At 45.4% G+C, this 21053-nt stretch overlaps 1 pseudogene; it reads right to left on the reverse strand.

The window, feature by feature from the left end:
- Positions 1–1135: 1135 nt before the first annotated feature.
- Positions 1136–19637, reverse strand: LOC144166214 (uncharacterized; annotated as a pseudogene).
- Positions 19638–21053: the final 1416 nt, after the last annotated feature.

A 21053-nucleotide genomic window follows, 5' to 3' on the forward strand; every position in this document is an offset into this window, starting at 1 on the left:
CAAGTAGATCGCGGAATACACCCTTTAGAAAAGTCAGTCTGGCAACGTGACTTACTATCATCACCATCGATATTCACCTGGCGTCGGCCATTACTTGATCTCTACTATCAGCCGGCGTAATACCGGCGTGGTGCGCAAGCGAGCTAATCTGACCCGGCACTCTGTTAAAATGACCAACGACCCGATTCAATGGTCGAAGGATATATCCTTGCTACCGGGTGGGTTTTCAGAGAGGCGATTAGGCCCCTACTTCAAAAGTTTGGGTGCTTCCAGTTCGTCCGGACGTACTTGCGAGTGCAGCCACAAGCTCGTCTCGGAGTCGTATGCCGACCCGTCGTCTGTGCGCGTTGCTTCATCATCGGCAAGGTACAGTACATTAATATATTTGATTTTGGTTCACTGCATGTGAACGGTCAGCATAGCTTCTCAGGAAAGGCTCTGCCGCGTTGTTTCCCGGCTACAAATGGGTGCGTGTAGGTCATTCACGTCGCCGTTATATCAGCTCCGTAATGTAGTCAGCGGCAAAGCTGACGAAAGGATTCAGCCACGGCCGCTCGATCTCCCTTCAGTGCTCGACCGAAACTTCGCCCTACAATAACTGCATAGCAACAAAGCATGCGGCGAGGGATCTGTAACATAGTAAACGTGGAAACTTGGGTGCAAATCGATCGAATGGCATGTCGTTTGGTATGTAGGCATTTATTTCAAAGGGCAATCTTTTTCAAAAACGAGCAGTCACATGGGGAACTCGTCGAACACATGATTCTAGGTGTCGGCGATAAGCGCACGCAGCGTGGCGCAGAAGCGAAACAAAGAAAATATTCGGTACATAGTTCTAGGCTCTACGGCGGCCAATTTTGAGTAACGTTAAAAACAATATGTTGTATGAAGAAACAACGCACGTTCCCATCAGACGCTGCATAACCTGTGTACCCTTCGCGGCCTAGTGAAGCTTACAAAAACATGCGCTGGCATAGGCAGGAAAAGTAGATCGGTGGTTGTGAGAGGTGGCTTACGTTGAAACCGCTATAAATGCTCGTGAGTTTTCCTATTGCGCATACATATTAGGTCGTAGGACATGGTGCAACCCCCCTCCCCCTGCAAACACCAAGTTTTAAAGCATTTTTGAAGTCGATCAGAGGTAGTATGTGTGCACATCACCCTGTCAGGGAAAAAAAGCGTGTAAGAACCTATGTAGGCCCAAGGTCCCCAGAATGTTTGGCCAGGTTGTTGGTGTCTCACACATTAGTGAAACTATCATTATTATTGTCCTTGCCAACTGCTCCCTTTCTGGAGTTTAAAAGCGTCCATGTTTCAACATATTTGTCTTATTATTCACAGAAATAAAATTATCTTATTCACAGAAATAAAATCTGTCATTGATGTCTATTACTCAGTTTAATATTCTGATGCGGGTAAAAAATGGCAGTGTTTTTCACTAGTGAACATGTACGGAATTAGTGCATTAAACTTGTTGTGGATTCATTCCAGCCCTGGGGATGTGCACATAAAATGCAAGTGCTTCAGGAGCCAAAAAAAAGACTTCAAAGCCCTATGAAGTGGACGTGGTCCTGGGGCCTGGTGGCACCGTGACAAAAGCTACGTGCCCATGCCCCGCCGGTAAGAGTGGTGCCTGCTGTCACAGTAGGGCTGCCTTACATCTGCTGGCATTACTAAAGCAGCAGGGATATACTGAACCACCATCCCAGCTGTCCGGCACAGAGCTACCGCAGCAATGGCGAAAGCCACGCAGCACCCCTCTTGCTCCCATGCCACTGGAGTTTGTCGATTGGAGAAGTGTGCGGCAATAAGGAATAACGGAGCCAATCTACAGTAAATTCTATGATGCAAGGGTGACTGTGGAATCATTCAATGAAGTGGCTACCAGTACAAGGACGCTCGGATCACAGCTTTCTTCCGTCTGTCCTTCAGCATTCTCGAGGCAACTAGAAACAGGAGACCTCATTGAGAGCTCCTCAAGAATTGGGCCTAAACCTGTGGACAGCCCATTAGAATATTTGAAGCCAGTGGTGCCTCACGGGTTCGAGACATTGATCTGTCCCGAGGTAGAGTGCACAGCCCCAACCACGACCACACCGACAAGGCCAGCCCTATTCCAGTCATGCACGGTGTGGAGGCACACTTCAGCGAGCTGTCTTCCTCCGGAAGCTGCAATCCTTGAGGTAAGTATGCAGTCTAAAGTTGCGTCATAACCAGTACTGGGCAGGGAACATGCAATGGTAGTTGCCTGGGCAGGTTGGTGTAACGTGATCGATACTTAAATCATCACACCAAAAAAAAGGCACTGAGGATAAAGGCATAAAAATAGGTATAAGAATAGCTTTTTTGTCATCGTGGCGCAGTGGCTAAGGCTTTGTGCTGCTGAATCTCGTATAACAATTTTTTTTTCATGGTCCACTAATCTCCATAATAGCACGGGTCTGCTCCACTTGAAACGTGAGGCAAAACAAGCGACAACCTCTTCCCAACATTTCTGTTCAGGGCTTAGAAATCACGCCTGCTGATACTGCTGCCCTGGAGCAGAATACACGCCAGCAAGCCAACAGCGAAACGTGGAAGGAGGCTCGGTCGCAGCGTGTAACAGCGTCGTCCTTCGGGGTTGTCTTGAAACGCCCTACGTGGACGGATAAAGGACTGCAAAATTTTACGTCGCAGAAAGATCTGTCACGCGTGAGACCTATCCAGTAAGTACAAAATTGTTTGGGCTTCTTCCTAATAAAAAAATTGTGTAGTAAGGACTTTCTTTTTAAAATGCAAAGGCAGGAAGTCTTATGTGACTTCCTGCGTTTTTTTCTTGTTATGTAATCTTGGTCAAGTTAAATTTGGCGATGTAGCTTTTGACAGTGGCACATACTTCCTTTTTCCACCAAAATGGAATATGGCATGACCCTACATTCAAGCGACTGTTTTTTTACGTTTGTGACATTTCATTGTCACTTCACCATATGAATTAGCAGTTTTGAATGCGCTGCGAGACACGCACTGTGGCCAATGACTGCTACTGCCAACTTCATCTCGAACCATTACAAGGAAGAGAAAATTCTCAACTATTGAACAGAATGATGTAGCATGCATTTTTTTGTATTTTTGAGATGTGCACGTGTACAATGGGCAGAAACTGAGTGAACTAGTTTGTTCATGGCTGAGTGAACTTGGTTTCTGGGTCAGAGCCCACAAAAACTAATGCAACACGGCTACAAAAATGCGACGACACACAGCATTGTGTGTCGCCAAATTTTGGTTGCCCATGTAGTATTAGTTTTTGTAGGCTGACCAGTAAACCAAGTGGGATGTGCGCATGCATCGGCCAAGACCAACTGCATGCATTTTTATGCTCCATTTGTGCAAAATTTAGTTATCATTTGGTCCAAGATGCCCGTGTGCAAATATATCTGTATGCTTGTTTTATTATTTTGTATCGTGAAAGGTTTATGGGCTACGTGTTCAGCATTTCCTGAAGATGAATCCCCAAAAACCGTGTCGCCTGAACGCATGACACTCATCATATAGGCAGAGGTGAGCGTGCGCTCGCCTCTGATGACACCATGTAGCACGAGCATTAGGAGACATCTGTAGGGTCGTCATGTCATTTTAGCATTTTAGGCAAAGGTCACACACAAAGCGAGGAGGAATGGTACGAGTGTCAATGTATACCTGCAACTTTTTCATGCTTGCAACGTATGTGGCAGTTGCGTACTCTTTTTTTCTCCCCTGCCGTAGTTCAGTGGTGCCGCTGAGTAGCACAATGCGTTATCCTTGCCACGGCGGCCATTTTTCTTATTGAGGCAAAAAACGAAAATGCCCGTTAATTGAGATTTCGGTCAACGCAAAAGATTTTCAGGCGGACGAAATTAATCCCAAGCCCTCTACGAGGCGTGGTAGCTCAGCTTTGGCGCATGAACACCCCCTCCTCCACCTTTTTTTGAAATTGTTTTGTACCACTGATGCAACTTTTTCTTACAGGTATGGCATCAGCAACGAGCAATCTGCAATTCACCGATATGTGTCGGTGATGAAGACCAGAGGACACGATGTTGAAGCCTTCAGATGTGGGTTGGTGGTTGACCCTTCATGTCCGTGGCTGTGTGCGTCGCCCGACAGGCTGATATTTGATCCGTCAGAGACACCTATGCATGGCCTCCTTGAGGTTAAGTGCCCATACAGCCAAAAGGGCAAGTCAGTTTCACAAATTGAAGAGCCTTTTACATGGTGAAAGACCATCAAGGCATCTTCAGGCTAGACCGTAGTCATGACTACTACTTTCAAGTGCTCGGCCTCATGGCGTTGCCAGGCCTGTCTTGGACAGATTTTGCCGTGTTTTCGGACCAGTTCATGATTGTTGAGCGCATAAGGTTTTGCGAGCAGGACTGGGCTGTAGCCAGGCCTAAACTTGACAACTTTTTCTTTTCTGTTTTGCTGCCTTATTTAGCCAAATAAATGTGATAAAAAGGGCAATGCAGAATTTGCTAGTCAGGAGAAGCACACTTTGTGCTGCAAGTTCACACTGCAAGTACAGAGGTGTCATGAAGATAAAATACAAATTTGCTTTATTCAAAACATTTAGTGTTTGTTTATTCAGAGCTACTTCCTCTGTTCTCCAGCTCCTGTGCGGTGGATGAATCGTCCATGAATAAACACATTTTACTTCATTCACAGTTGGTGTTGAGTCTTTTGGGGTAGTGTCATTAAGTGTGTGGTCACCTGGTGCACGTATAATGGGAGACTGAAAGTTTGTCAGCAATACACACACCACCCACATCTCGTTGATGACAGGACCCAGGGAAAGCGGTATAGGTCTGTCGAAGATGTGGAAGTTCTTGATTCGCTGTATGCGTCGCTCCACGTGTATGCGCAGGGACGCGATTTCCTCGGTCTTTTCCACCTCCTCCTCCGAGAATTGCTCTCCAGAAGAAAGAGTGGTGTGTTCAGCTGAACCTTGATGTCATCTAGTAGGTCCTGGATTTTGAATCCCTTGTCAGCCATTACGACGTCACCCTCCTCAAAAGAACGCTTCAAAAAACCACTTTGACGCACGCATTCCTTGTGGGAGATGGAGCCTGGAAAAAGGTTTGACACAAAAGTCACGGTGCCATCGGGTGAAATGCCGACCAAACCCTTAAATGTATTCGCAAACTTGTAGTGCAAATATGTTGCCGACTGAAGTGCGAGTGAGCTCGCTGCCTGGCATTTTATCTCAGTTGCATCCAGGATAACCCGTGTTGAGGAGTACTTGGGCTTGAAAGTTGGAGGCATCTCTTCAAGCACTTTTGCTTTAGAAAACCATAAATTCAGATGTGAGAACTTGATAAAAGCGAAGTTTGTCCAAGTTTTGCATATGCTTGAAACGGTGGCAATCAACACGCAAAATCTGTCTGCCAAGTCTTTTTCGAAGAGTCCGAGGCGCATCCTCACAAGAAACAAAAAGAATTCATTTTCCACTGTGAGACTCCTTGGTCTGCCTGCTTTTGGTGGGTCTGAACGAGGTGTAGACCAAGTTCTCACATTCTCCCGTTGTAAGCCAGGGTTGAAGAACATAACAAGAAACTAGAACACCGTGTATATGGTAGGCCAGTATAACAACGCACATCTTCATCGCTGTTCTTGAACCGTTCAATGGAAAACTCTGTTCCGGCTTTTTTCCGCAGCTTATCTGCCACCTCCTTCATCAGTTCTAACTCCCTCGTAATTTGCAAAACCTTCAACTTAGCAGCCTTCAGCTCCTCTTCTAGCTCTTCAGCTTTTCGAAGTTCCATTTTAACACGTAACAGTTCGTTCTACGTGGCTTTTAAATCATCCTGGGCTGCTTTCAGCAGCTGCTGATTCTGTGTCGCTGCAGTTTTGGCTTCATTGCAGAATGGGCAGCCTTGGCTGAAAACAGATGACTTTCCTTCCAAGCTGCTCATTTCAGTGTCTTCGTTGCTTGGTTCGTCCAAGGAAGGGAGATCTACATCTTGTGCACACAACTTATTAAAGTTGCCATTCCCAGTAAAAGCTCCTTGACGTTGGGTTGTCAACTGCTGCACATTTGTTGCGCAGCGTTGCTTAGGGGGTGGACTTTGTACTTTAGGACGTTGTGACGGGAAGTTGAACAAACTTGGCACAGCATGCTCTTTCAGGCGTCTTCTACCGTATGCGTAGTTTGAGAAATCACTATCAACAAAGTGCTTTGAGCAGACCTTCGTGTGTTTAGTTATTTGAATATTCTTGCCTTGATCTCGGCGTATAGCCACAATCCACTTTTTTTTCAGGCCAGGATTATTTGGGAATCCTAAGAATGAAACCTAAGAACGGGGTAAAAAATTGCATTAGCCCAGAGAAGCAAAAAAAGCGTAGTAGCTTTCTATAGTATTCATGTTTTTATCCCCTTCAAAAAAGGATCAATTTAGTACAATGTTTCTAGGTTCGCTGATAACCACAAAAACAATGAAGGGGCGTTGAGTAGTAACCACATGCGGTTTTGGCGACCTCACTAAAATCGTACTATGAAAACTACATGCGAAGCAGAACTTTGACTGAAAACGTAGAAGTAGCGCGCTCACGAAACTAACTGAAAAGTCATTGAGACCAACAGGAAATATGACGCGAAAGTCATCGGGCGAATTCAACGCGCTTAAAACATGAAAATATCTACCTCCAATGACTTTACATCAGCCCACGCTAGAGAAGCTCTCAGGTAATCTTCACAAACTGCTCCTAACCGTAGTATTTAACGATAATAAAAAACAACTGAAGCAAGCGCGAGCAGTTCGCACGAAGTGCTCACGGCGAGCCCGAACACTCAGCGACCGCGACCAGGGAAAGTACGCACTCGTCCAGCAGCGCAGCACGCTTGCCAATGGTTTAAACAGACCACCTCCCCTTCTTTTTGATGCAAGCCGTTTTTCAGTACGCATGGCCAGCATGTTTTCCGTTCATACATCAGATCTGCTACGGCACGTTGTAGCGTCACGTATGTACTGAGTACGTACGTACCTTGTTTCCCAGCGCGTCTTTCGTGGCACGCTGCCTGCACAAAGGCACGCTACAGCATCCTGGCATCGCGGATGTGTTCAGACGATGACGACTAGCGTCTGCAGGGCGCAAGAGGCCGCAAAAAGTACAAAAGATAGTAATCTCGAGCCACTGAGCGCTGAGGCGTACCGTGTGTGCATGCCGCACGCTGGAAAGTAGATCGAGTAATGGCGGACGAGAGCAGTTGGTGCGTCCGTCACTAGGCGGCGCTGGCTTTTTTAAAGTGTGTATTGCGTGAACAATCGATAGCGCATTTCGGTAAAGGGATTTCTTCGATACGAATCACTCTGTCAAACGGCCACTCACACAAACCAAGAAACCATAAAGTTAGATAGTGATTAGTGGTAGCTGTCTTCAATAGTGGCGAGAGCGACGTTGCCAAGAAGACTTTCGTAGAAGCGCGGCTGGGCGCCAGCTGCCTCGGCGAACGCGCCCGTTAGTCTTGCGGCGTTTCGGTGGGTCCCTCTGACTCCCACCGCCTGTGTTAGGCGTTGTATTATGATCGAGCACGCAGTCCCTTGAGGGCTCAAAAAGAGAAAGAAATGATATTGATCTGCGACAAATGTCGATAGTCTTCGACAAAAAAAAAAGGCAGGCTGTGAAAGCCGCTGCTGAATTGAGAAAGCGCGACAGCTGATACTGTTAGAAATCAAACCATAGTTGGCACAGTGTAGGTGAAATGAACAAGAAATGCCGCGTAGTGGACCTATCAACTCAGATAAAGGCATGAGCAACGTGCCAACCCTCATATTAGAAAGAGATGCGGACATGAGGCTCACGAATTCCCAAGGGCGCACCAATTGATCTCCCAGTGTCCCTCGTAATATCCAACTGATATATTAAAATTGTGTATTCCACAGCACAAAAAAGGCATTTATAGGCGCTGAGAAGCTGATATAGGTGTTAATCTAAAACTGGGACGTACAGAAAAAATCAATGTTTGCTTAAAATTACCGTAGGTTATGGGATTAGCGTAGTTTATCTTTATTTATTTATTTATTTATTTATTTATTTATTTATTTATTTATTTATTTATTTACAGAATACTGTCAATCCCCCATGGGGCTTATTACAGGGGTGAGCATCACTGTGAGAACTTTTGACGTTTGAAAGAAAAAAATATCAGAATAATAAAGAACACATAATCACTGAACACAGCAGTGCGGCATAGTACAATCATACATAGTTTTTTGTACCATAACCAAGTATAAATTAACCAACAAAGAAACATAGTTCGAGAAGAAAAGAGGAATAGAAAAGAAGAACACACAGAGCGGGTACTATTATCAAGGAACCGTACAAACAATAAATATATGCAGACAAGTGCTTTGGTATGACAATTGGAAGGAGGAAGGGCTGCGTGAAGAAGAACAGGTAATCACTCTACTTGCTAACTAGGTTAGAATAGATCAGTACCTTCAATTAGTTTCATAAATTTCTCTAATGTTGGCTGCTGGGTAATGACTGCATCCAGTGTGTTCCATTCTCGAATTGCGCCTGGAAAGAACGAATAAGAAAAAGTTTTGTTACTAAATGAGTATTCTTCAATGTCCCATGCATGCCTTCGCCTGGTCGGTCTCGTGTCTCGAAAGTTCAAGTAAAGATCTGGGTTTATGCGGAATGATCTGTGTAAAAGAAGATAAAGAAATTTAAGCCGGAAAACCTTTGCACGACTATCAAGGGTGGCTAGACCAGCACGGTGTAATAGGGCAGTAGGTGAGTCATTGCGCCCGAACCAGTTGAAGATAAAGCGCACTGCTTTCCGCTGAACCCTTTCCAGTATAGCGATAATATTCGCAGTGTGAGGAAACCACACAATACTGGCACATTCCAAGACCGGGCGGACAAATGTGACGTATGCAAGAAGCTTCGTTTCAAATGTGGCGAATGACAGGGCCCGTTTAATAAAAAATAATTTGCTCATCGCTTTCTTGGACACTTGATGCACGTGCTCTGTCCAACTGAGATCAGACGCAATTGAGATACCAAGGTATTTGTATTGATTAACTCTTCGAAGCGGGACTATATTAAAATGGCATTGAAAGTCCAATTTAGACACCTTGTTTGTAATGGACATAAATACGGTTTTGTCAATGTTTATAGTCATTTGCCAATCACCGCACCACTGAGCTATTTTGTTTAATGAAATATTTAACTTCTCCTGGTCATCGTGATGACGTATTTTATTGTAGAGCATGCAGTCGTCTGCAAAGAGTGTGAGTTTAACGTCTGCGCAGTTAGTTATGTCATTTATATATAATAGGAACAAAACTGGAGCTAGTACAGACCCCTGCGGGACGCCTGATAACACCGGAGCTAGGTCTGAAGTGTGAGTTCTATACTGTACGTATTGGTGACGGTCAGTTAAGTAATTAGTCATCCACTGGAAAATGGGGCCATCGCCCAACAAGTGATTAAGTTTAAGTAGTAGTTTAGTGTGTGAGACGCGGTCGAATGCCTTCGAGAAATCAAGAAAAATTACATCAGTTTGAATGCGTTCATTTATGCCGAGAAAGAGGTCGTGAAGTGTTTCGACGAGCTGAGTAACTGTTGATAGTCCTGATCTAAAGCCATGCTGGTTGGAATGCAGATTGTTATTTGATTCAATAAAACTAATTAGGAATTTTAACACTATATGTTCAAGAATTTTGCTACTAGTGCAGGTGATCGAAATAGGCCTATAATTAGAAGGACTAGCTGCATTACCTGATTTAAATATTGGAGTAATTTTGGCAATTTTCTATTCAGAGGGAATGCAGCTGTCTGCCAATGATTTGGAGTATATCAAATAAAGATATTTACTGACTGCTTCTGCATATCGTTTAAGAAAGCCATCTGGAATTCCGTCTGGACCGCTACTTTTCTTTTCATTGATGCCTAGAAGCAGCGAGAGAATGCCAGCCTCTGATAAAGAAGGCGTGCCCAACAACTGGATATCCTGATTATATAAAGAAGCATTGATGTTCGCAGTGCCATTATCGACTTAAAAACCGAACGAAAGTAACAGTTGAAATCGTCTGCTCTTGTTTGGTCTTGACCGTCTGGTAAAGGTCGATTAGGCATTTTTGTGTTCATGTGCTGCCAGAATTTGTGAGGGGAGTTTTTAATAAACTCATTCAATGTAGACCCGCACAACTTCTGTTTCGCGTTTCGCACCTGGTCCCTAATTGATCTAGTAAGAGAGTTTAGTATAGAACAATAGCCTGGAACATTCCGGTTTTTGTTAGTTTTTCACAACCTCTTACTTTTGCCTTCAGTATGAATTATTTCACGTGTGATCCACGGATTGTGTTTTTGAGTTGATTTGAATACCATTTGAACAAAGTTCCGCATACAATGCATGACATGGAATTTGACTTTCAGCCAGACCGCATCAAACTAGAGCAAGCATCAGTACAGAGGTCATAAAATTCAGTGTACTCGTGTACAAGGTACGTCATAATAGCCGCATCATTGGCCTTGTTAAATGCGGGTATTTATCTTAGTTGGCCAGGTAATTTCGGTGGGCTAATGAAAGGCAATGTCCATAATACCATTTTGTGATCGGATAACCCATCAAGTACGTCTATTCGAGATTCATTTGTAGGAAGGCTGTTACTTACAAAAACAAGGTCCAAGATTGAGGATGACGTTCCCTGTACCGGAGTTGGGACTGAAACAGTCTGCTCAAGATTGAAGCCAAAATGGGATCCAATAGGATGCTTTGAGGTTTAGTTTCACGTACAAAAGAACAGCAGTCAATGTCAGGAAGATTAAAGTCACCGGCTAGTACAATCAAGCCACCGTGCACATACGTATGCATGTAATCAAAAAGAGGCTCAAGATATGTACAATCGGCATTGGGGGGCTGGTAGAACACGCCCACTTTAGCGATCGTGTGTTGAAGGTGCACATTGCACCACAAAGCTTCAGAATTTTTAACGTATGGCATAGTTGAAAAGTGGACACCTACCTTGTAAAGAAGCGCAACACGCCCACCACGTGATTCCCTGTCTTTGCGCACTATCGCATATCCGGGAGGCACAATTTCCTTATCGGAAATGCCAGAATGTAGCCATGTTTCCGTGATAGCGACAATGTCAGGAGAATGTGCGAGGAGTATTGCTTCAAGCTGATCAACTTTATTAACGATAATGCGAGCATTCAAGTTGGTAAGAGTTGCTGACTGCGGCATCGCGTTACGCGCGCTTCGCTTGGTGCTTTTTTTTGCGTTGCCGTCTCCTTGTTTTTTGGGTTAGCTACGGGCGCTTCGCTTGGTGCTTTTTTTTGCGCTGCCGTCTCCTTGTCGTTTTTTGGGATAGCTACCATTTTATTGCAACTTTCGTCCCAAAAAAATAGTCGGCCCTCTAAGTTAACCTTATCATATAAAAGGTAAACCTTCTCTTTCCGGTCTCGATTCTCCTTCGTGTGTGCCCATAGCTTCCTTCGAATTTCACGGACAGGCTGGGAGAAGTCTTTACTGACTGATATTAAGGAGCCTTTCAATTTGGAGCAGTTTTTCAAGATGATGGCTTTGTCTCGGTAGTCAACAAGCTTCAGTATGACAAGCCTAGGTTTTCGCTCATCGCCCTGTTTTGTCCTACCAAGAAGATATACTGACATCGAGCACATCATTGAAAACTTCCTTGACTACAGCCGTTTCAAGATTTTCACGCGACTCGTGTTCTTGTTCGCTGACACCGTACAAAATTAAGTTAGATTTCGACTTCTATTTTCCAGGTCATCGAGTTTCTTAACCATAACTGCCATACTGCATTCGAGGTCAGCTATTCTGTTAACGCAGTCAGTTACTTTGATCTCAAGGCTAGCAATTTTCTCAAGCTTTTTATCATTTGCACTTAGCTTTTTGTTAGTCTCTGCTTTGCCTGCATTGATTTCTTTGATATCACCCGCGATTTGTTTCAACTGCTCCACCAACTCGTCGAATTCGGGTCCAGGATTGGACTCTACATCTCCAGCCATAAGCAGCAAAAACCGCAAAGATGCACAGACATTGTAAACCAGGTCGCACAATGGCCGCGGGAACGGCAGCGGAATAAAAAATACATTATTACTGCGGAAGCATTTTCCGAAATGTTATCTCACCTGGATAAAGAATTGAAGCGGATTCTTAGGTGGCATTCTGACGCTGCCGCCGTGCACACTGCCGAGGTATCCGTGGTGCGCCAGCTTTACACCGAGCAGACGTGCTGACGCTTGTGGCGTAGTCGTATCTTCCATGGGAAAGGCTGAGGCGGTCCGGGCGCTGCCAACGACGATTTCAAAGGCCGAGAAGTTGGTTGCAACTTCACAAGCTGCGCAGTCGATGTCCGGAAGCCATATCTGCTGCGCATCTGTGGTCGTTAGTAGTTCCGTCAGTTCTGTTCTTCGAAGCAGCTGAATCAGGAGCGTCTGGATAAAGAATTGAAGCGGATTGTTAGGTGGCATTCTGACGCTGCCTGATACGGACTTACGAGCGTCATACGGACTTATAAAGAAGTACACATTTCGCCTAAGGTTACCGTTACTACTTATGACACAACCAGGTAACTAAGAGATGTTATATATGAGACGGCAGTATGGATAGTCATGAAACTTGCAATAAGTCCAGTCCCAAGCCATCACCCTAAAGTCATTGCAGTATTGCCGTATGACAGATCGCTCTGATCAAAGTTTGTCTTAAAAAAAACTAATCATTTCACAGAAATGCTCGGTTAGAAATTCAAGCGATCCTAGTATCTTTTTTTCACTCAAAAGAACTTCGCAGCTGTGGATATCATCAATCACAATTGAGGCAAAATAATGTCAAGGGAATGGTTTTCTGTTCCTTTAAAGCTATTTTAGGCGACACATAACACGTTCCGGGGGCAAATGCGTGAGCAGCGCCGAATTAAAGCGAATTTTGCGTATATTAATAAGTGGGCGTATTTCGCAACCGTTACCGGCCGCCTTCAAGCATTCCCGCTAATTTTTATGCCATGTTTGGAACGTTTCTGCGGGTTCTTTAAAATTCGCTATAAAATCTCGCATCTTGAGGCGGTTTCGTTTAAAAGGTCGCTTTGTGTTGCTGTTGTTGCTGCAAAACTCGGCAAGAAATGCAGCCCCGCCGCTTTTCTCGCAATCTGGCGCTTTCTGACGCTGCCGTCGTGCACACTGCCGAGCGATCCTTGGTGCGCCAGCGTTATACCGAGCAGATGTGCTGACGCTGGTGGCGTAGTCGTATCTTCCAGGGGAAAGGCTGAGGCGGTCCGGGCGCTGCCAACGACGATTTCAAAAGCCGAGAAGTTGGTTGCAACTTCACAAGCTGCGCCGTCGATGTCCGGAAGCCATATCTGCTGCGCATCTGTGGTCGGTAGTAGTTCCGTCAGTTCTGTTCTCCGAAGCAGCAGATCAGGAGCGTCTTGAAAAGAATTGAAGCGCATTGTTAGGTGGCATTCTGACGCTGCGTGATACGGACTTACGAGCTTGATACGGACCTAAAAAGAAATAGACATTTCGCCTATGGTTCCCGTTACTACTTATGAGACAACCAGGTAACTAAGAGATGTTATATATGAGACGGCAGTATGGATAGTCATGAAACTTGCATTAAAGCCAGTCCTAAGCCAGCACCCTAAAGTCATTGCAGTATTGCCGTATGACAGACCGCTATGATCAAAGTTTGTCTTAAAAAAACTAATCATTTCAGAAAAATTCTCGGTTGCAAATTCAAGCGATCCTAGTATCTTTTTTTCAATCAAAATAACTTCGCAGCTGTGGATATCATCAATGACAATTGAGGCAAAATAATGTCAAGGGAATGGTTTTCTGTTCTTTAAAAGCTATTTTAGGTGACACATACCACGTTCCGTGGGCAAATGCGTGAGCAGCGCCGAATTAAAGCGAATTTTGCGTATATTATTAGGTGGGCGTTTTTCGCAACCGTTAACGGCCGCCTTCAAGCATTCCCGCTTATTTTTATGCCATGTTTGGAACGTTTCTGCGGGTTCTCTAAAATTTGCAATAAAATCTCGCATCTTGAGGCCGTTTCGTTTGAAAGGTCGCTTTGTGTTGCTGTTGTTGCTGCAAAACTCGGCAAGAAATGCAGAACCGCCGTGCTCTTCAGTTACCCAAGTCTGCAATGCCAAGAGTTAAATAGTTTTTGCTGTTTTGTATACCACTCGTTTATTCCGTCATTTTTGTACTTGAGGTTCCCAGTTAACAGACTGATGGCCAACACGCTTGGTTGATGTTAAAGACCGAAATTCCGCAGAATCAGCCGGATGGAAGACATGGAGATGTGCAATTAGAAAAAAAAACTTTATTGAGAAAAACACTGCCATGAAGAGAAATCAAACTGGTGACATTGAATTCAACCTACCGCCTGTTATGTAACACGCTTCAGTCCCAAATCTTTAATTATACTTGTCCTTTCATGAGGTGCACAAAACATGTTATTGCCATGAAGGCTTTTGGCCACTTGCTTGCAGCTACGTTCCATCCGCCGAAGGCAATTGAAGGCACAGTTCAATCTGGACGTTGTTTCGGTAGCATAGCAGCCTCTGAGCGGTGACAGCTCCCGGTTTGTCGTTTATTCGAAATTATTTAGGAGACATTTCCCCAGACAGATATGGGTTAGTAGCTTGAGGTTATTTCAATTACAACCACCTTTGGCAACACCCCAGTAACCATAACTTTACAAACAGGCTTTTCTCTGCCTGTTTTGTTGCGAACCCTAAACCTTTTTACGCCCGTTTTGGCAAAACAAGGTGTAGCAAAAGTGCAAAAAGGGTGTTGTGAAGCCATTACAACCTTTCCCTTAAGTCTGAACACCTTTTTTTTAGCCGTACACAATTTCTGTATGTAAAAAGGGGTTGATGAACTTCTACATCCGTGGCTTTTCTGAGCGTGTGTAAAGGGTGAGGAAAACCTGTTGAGCGGCCAATTGATAAAGGCCATGCATACATGTATAAGTGCACTGTAAAGAACAAGATATCCGCTCATACCATCCTCTTCTCGTAAGAAATGATCAAATGCCAAAACAAGTGTTCCGGTGCAATCATCAGTCCTTTCCATATACGGTGTGCCTCATGCGCTAAGTTTAGCTTTGGAACCTATCACATCAGTTTGAACCTTTCAAATTAAAAACACTACATTTGTGTGCCGAAAGGGTGTTGACCGACTGCAAAACGCTCGGCTTTCTGTAGGATATTGAAAGGGTGTAGAATAAGTGTTCAGTTGCAAGAAACGAAAAGCGGAGCCGCAGGTCTACCTTGTGTGTACTGGTCTTGCCTCAGTTTTGCTACGTTTGCAAGGCTTTGCAATGTTCTTGCTAAGCTAGGATAAGTGCTGAGGGGTGACGCCTAGCTTAACCGCATTTTACAACGCTGTTCGAGTGTGTCCACCACGCAGACAGCGGATCCAAGGGGGAAACAAGCTAGGTAGACACCCACCTATGGTGTTTCTCCCGCCTTGCACTACTAGGGAAAGCTGCGGCAACATTGTTTTTTGTTCTAGAATCACAAAACGCTACTACCTTTACAATGGTATACTAAGAGGTGCGTATACGCTGGCGCCTTTCATTACCACACTACAACAGGCTTCAAAGCCACCTTCATTGTGATATTTCCTTATCGGAGGTGGTGCAGCCTTTAGAGGGGCCGCAGTTCTTTGTCTTTCTTTGAAAACGCCGCCGAACCTAGTTCAATCTTACAGAACTTCACTGGTAATAAATTATGCCAATTTATATTAGGTTAAGCATCGTGAGGTACAAAACATACCGCGGATGCAGAAAATGTGCGGTCCACCCGTGTAAACGGATCGAACATACCTCCAAAGTTGGAGGCCTTCTCCAGTCTTTTGCTTTTGGCGGTCTTTTCTTTTACTATTTTTCTTACACCCTTTTTCTTTAGTGTTTTTCTTAGTGTCCAGTACACTTACTGGCAGATTCACATCTTTTTGGGAAAATGTTGTTGAAATAATGAACACCCGTCTTAGTGGGTAAGAAGTGATCTGAAATAAGCGTTTGGTGTTTAAATAAATTCTATGAAATATTGAACATAAACACTTTATTGCGATTAAAACGTTTTCACAAATATGCATGCTGATTTGTATATGCTCACATTAAAATTTGTCTTTGCAAAATTGGCGTTAAAATACCTTATTTTGGCAACAACCCCACCGACGCTACCGAAGAATTTGGTCTGCAAATGTACTCCTATTTCTCTACAGTCTGTCCCTATGCATCTTTTTGCTTTTGTTGCTCAATTGCTTTGAGGGTCAAGTGTTACTTGTGCGTGTTGAATGTGTTTGTATGTCATGCTCCACCCTCCACCCCTTTCACCCGCCAAGCTTAGCTCCCCTGCCCACACCCTTATGTTAGACGGTTAAGTAACCTTACACCATTTTTATGACGTTACCTCAACCCCCGAGGGATGTGTCGCGACCATTGGTCTCAACACGAAACTCCCTTGAACAATTAAAAGAAGAGACTGGCACTATAAGAAAATAAACTTGAAATGAGAAAAGAAATGTAACAAGAACCTGTGGTTTTACAGATTGAACTATGAGCTAACGCAGAGACAGGGGAGACAGACCGTGCACTTACCGAGCACATCAGCGCGTTTACCCCATGCGTTCTCGCTGAATGCCACGGGATAGCTTCACACGACCTCTGGCGCCGGTATGCGCTCCGTCCACGACACGTGTATCGGCGGTATGGATGCCTTGCGCATGCGCTAAGAGATATATAAATTGATGGAACCTCAGACCAACGCATGCCATCGCACTTGATGTTTGCAACCGATATCGTTGCCTCCATCTGTGGCGGCAAAAACAAGAGAAGTGAGGTCTTTTAAAACAGGTTCGAGCTTCGTTAATTTTAAAAGAAAATTTCCACTTAACTCTTCCACCAATACAACTACACCAACCGCCAAATATGGATCATGCATTCATTCAACTTCAGCAAAACACAGTTCTGTGAAGTAATAAAGGGTGTGGTTAGGTGCACTTCGCTCGTGTCTCGTTTCACTCTTTGTAGGGTAACGTTTGTGAATTCAAGTGACGTCAAATGGCTAATCGATGTGAGTGCCGCTAACAGCTTCGCGTTCCAACCACATTCACAGAGTGGATTGGCGCGCATTTTTTCATCCTTACACACTTTTTTCACCAAAACACCTTAGAAAGATATTCGGCATGGCACAGGATTTATACACCCTATTCGGCAAAGAAGGGTGCAAGAGAGTGTAGTGTTAATACACCTCCGTGTAAAACAGACTACATGCAGATGCCTCGGTCGTTTAGTTTTTATATCCTCGAGGTTTTGTGGATACCAAGCAAGTTCCAGCTATATCGAGGGGAGTGCCATGAATCCAGCGATGGTATTGAGTGTATCGTCGAAATTTTAGGCCCGAGAATCATTGCACAGGAGCAGGTTTGGCCGTTCACATGTCCAAGGTTAGTAACTACTGCAGATTCTCTCAATTAGGCCGCAGGAACAATCTTATGAATTTTCACTGGTCATTCTTCAGTTTTGGTTTATTACACCAAATGAAAATTTAGGAGATATGGAGACGCTATTACCCGCTCGCAATAAACTTTCATGCACCATTTTTGCCCTAAAAGGGTGTAAAAGTCTTGTCCAATGGTGCTCACATTTAAAAGGTGTTTTGGCTAAAAAAGAGCGTGAGGATAAAAAAGCATGTTCGTGTGAACACCCTCGAAAAAGCGTGTAAGGTTGCTGAACACCGTGATATATGGGTGTGGGACGCGCGGTTACGCCTGCCAATGTGGATCGGCAGAGCGCACAGCGTGACATACAGACACATTCAAAACACTTGTACCACGAATGATTTGAGCAAGAAACCTAACGGGGTGCATGGATACAGCTAGTGCAAAATTACTGAGAAATACAAGTCCTCTTCTTGCTTTCATAGCCAGTAGGGGACGCCTTATGACAGAGTCCGGGCTTGTCTCGAAAACTCGATAATTTATAGCGAATGTAGGAATACTGCAATTTAATGCGAGCACGTACAAATCAGCATGCGGATTTCCATAAACTTTTTTGATATCGAGTAAGGTACTATGTTCAATAACTCATAGAATATTATTACATGCCAAAGAAATATTCCCCGCCATAACAACACCCCAAAAGAAGGGGTGTTGGTATGGCGGGGTTATTTTTTAAGGTTATTTTAACAACCCTAAGTTTATTTTTATAAACCTTTATCCAAAAGGATAGAAACCTACCAATTATGGGGAACAGAAATAATAAAAAAAGTGTCAAGAAAAAAATGCGTAAGAAAAGACCGCCAATTGAAGAAATAGGTGTAAGGGACCTCCAACTTTGGAGGTATTTTATACATGTCTGCAGGGCTGGACTAAACATTTTCTACGAAGGGGGAGTGAAGGTTTTGTACCTCAAGATGTTTGAAACAATATAAATTTGCATAATTTATTAGCAGTGACGGTGTTTAGGCTTCAGCTACTTTCGGTGGTGTTAGCAAAAAAATACCAAGGAAAAGAACTGCGCCGCTTGTATATGGTGCCCCACCGTAGCTAAGGTATTAAAACACTGAAGCCAGCTTTCGAGCCGGTAGTATTGTGATCACAAGTAACGGATGCGTATGCGCACCTCCTGCTATACCGCTTCAAAAGTGCTTTTATTTTGGGGATTTTTTAGCGCAAAAAAATGCCGCAGCTTGCCCCGGATGTGCAGGTGACATTTGCATCATTCATTCTGTGTTTGAAAGCTCTTGAAAGGAGCTGTGGAATAAAACCATAATATTATAGAATTTGTTCTTGCTAGCACAAAATCTAATGCGATTAGTTGGTAATTCGTTACCTGGCATAATTAAATGAATAATAAAAAAAAGTTCCTGCATTTTTTCAGCAGCCAGAGTGCTAACTCACAGTGGGCGCTGTGACCGCGGGAGTGCCGGCGAACGCCACAGGAGGGGGGGAGAGTAGGTTTCCCATGTTGCACCTTACGTGTGTCTCGACGTAGTTGTGCTGGGTAAGTCACTAAGGGCTTTAGTGGACACAGGTGCTGCCGTTAGCATTTTGGGCTGTTCTGGTGGTGCAACCCTGGAGAAACAGCTGAGCTGAGGGTCGACCTAGCTTGTTTACGGCTTGGATCAGCTCTCAGTGTGGGCAAAACACTGCAACACCCTTGTAAATTCCGGCTCAACATGTACTCACCCCTCACTACTTAGCCTAGCCAAACAGAAACATCGCAAAATTAACCAAAACTCAGCTAAGCATGGGGAAACGTCGCAAAACTTAGAAACACAGAAAGAAGATAAGTCAACCCCCAGCTCTGCTGTTTCTTTTGTAACTCAAAACTGAGACGAGTACGCGGCGCACCGCCCGCCCCCTCGGCACGCCCGTGCAATGTGCCCATTTCTCCCACTGGCAAAGCACTCCGCTTGCGCGAACTGGCACTGTGAGGGGGGGGGGGGGGGGTCACCCCCGCAACGAGTCCACCTACCCTACCGTGTCGCCATCTTGTTCACTGCCGCTTCCGTCGACGCTGAGCCGGCTGCACGTGCTATCTTTCCCGCGTCCTTGGACGCAGCATCCATCACCAGCGTTGCCTTCACGACATCGTCCAGTGATGATTGAGGAACCTCCTGGAGTGCCGTGTGCATGGCGCAGCCGTTTATGCCGCAGTCTAAACTGTCCCGGAGAAGCGAGTCATGCTGGTCCCCTAAGGCGATGCCACTCGCTAACCCTCGCAGCGCAGCGACGAACTTCCCTAGAGTCTATCCTTCTCGACGGCTCTGGTTGTTGAAGTGGAAGCACTCCATTAACCTGGACAGGGCCAAGCCGAAGTGCGAGTGTAGCGTCACGAGCAGCTCACCCAGCGACTTGTCATGCGGCTAGGCCAAATTGAGGGGGCCGAGCAGGATAGCGAAGCCGCGGACGCCACAGCTCGCCAAGATAATGCCATGCTGTTTTGCGTCGGCTGCCTCGAAAAACACGCCCACTTTTTCCTGGAAGACGGGCCAGGCGGACCCTTCACTCTCGAACAGCTCGAGCTTCCGCTACAGTGGTATGGTGGTAACGGCGGCTGGTGTGGGCGTGGTGTCTCGGGCCTCTTGGTGGTTTCGGTCGGTCTGCGGGCTTCTTCCCTCGTAGCCAGTGTCAAGACTCAGCCCGCATTTATGAACGTGCGAGGGTCGGGGTACCTTCTAGAGGCGTGACGTACCTCAGCGTGCTGGGAGTAAAAGACGTCTCAGGCCTCCTGGCCAAATTCAAGGCCCTGCTCTAGGCTGGGGCGGGTATTTCTATGGCACGGTGGCAAGCATTCGTGTCGCAAAGGAAGCCCGGTCTCGGTTTTTCAATCCGCGTCCGTTGCGTTTTGCCCTGAAGGATGGGGACACCCAGGAGCTGCAACGGTTGCAGCGAGAGGACATCTTGGTGCCCGTCAAGTCGTCAGAGTGGGCCGCTCTCATCGTGCCAAGACGGCAGTGTCGTGATCTGGGGGGCCTTGAAGATCACCATCAACCCTGTCGCTACCGTGCTGAAATACCCGCTGACCCTAATTGAATATCTCTGGTTGGCCTTGTCCGGGGGGCAGAAGTTAAGGAAAGTCGATCTCAAAGATGCTTAACAGGAGCTGGTGCTCCAGGAGGCGTCCCGGAAATATGTCACCATATCGAAAACTCTGGACTCTTCCAGTACACACGCTTACCATACGGCGTGGCCGCAGCACCTGCCATTTTTCAGAGGGAGATGGACAACCTGTTCAGGGGCTTGAGGCGCGTGTCGGTGTACTTGGATGACATCCTGGTGACAGGTAGAGACGGTGAGAACCACCTGCAGAACCTGCAACGTCCTGGCACGATTTCAGGATGCCGGGCAGAAGCTCAACCTCGACAACTAAGACAGAAAGTTGGGTGAGTGGGTTACTAAGGAAAGCATCGTACTAGCGAACACTAAAACAGGGACAAAGGTAAAAGAGGCGAAGAAACACACGCTAGATTTCCTTAGTTGCTCAAGCCGGAGACGCGCAATTTTTGGCCCCGAGTGTGAAGTACCTGGGCAACGTCATTTCCCAGGCA

Source organism: Haemaphysalis longicornis, unplaced genomic scaffold, assembly GCF_048455015.1.
Source record: "Haemaphysalis longicornis isolate Haplotype H1 unplaced genomic scaffold, Haemaphysalis longicornis Haplotype H1 scaffold_16, whole genome shotgun sequence".
Lineage (NCBI taxonomy): Eukaryota > Metazoa > Arthropoda > Arachnida > Ixodida > Ixodidae > Haemaphysalis > Haemaphysalis longicornis.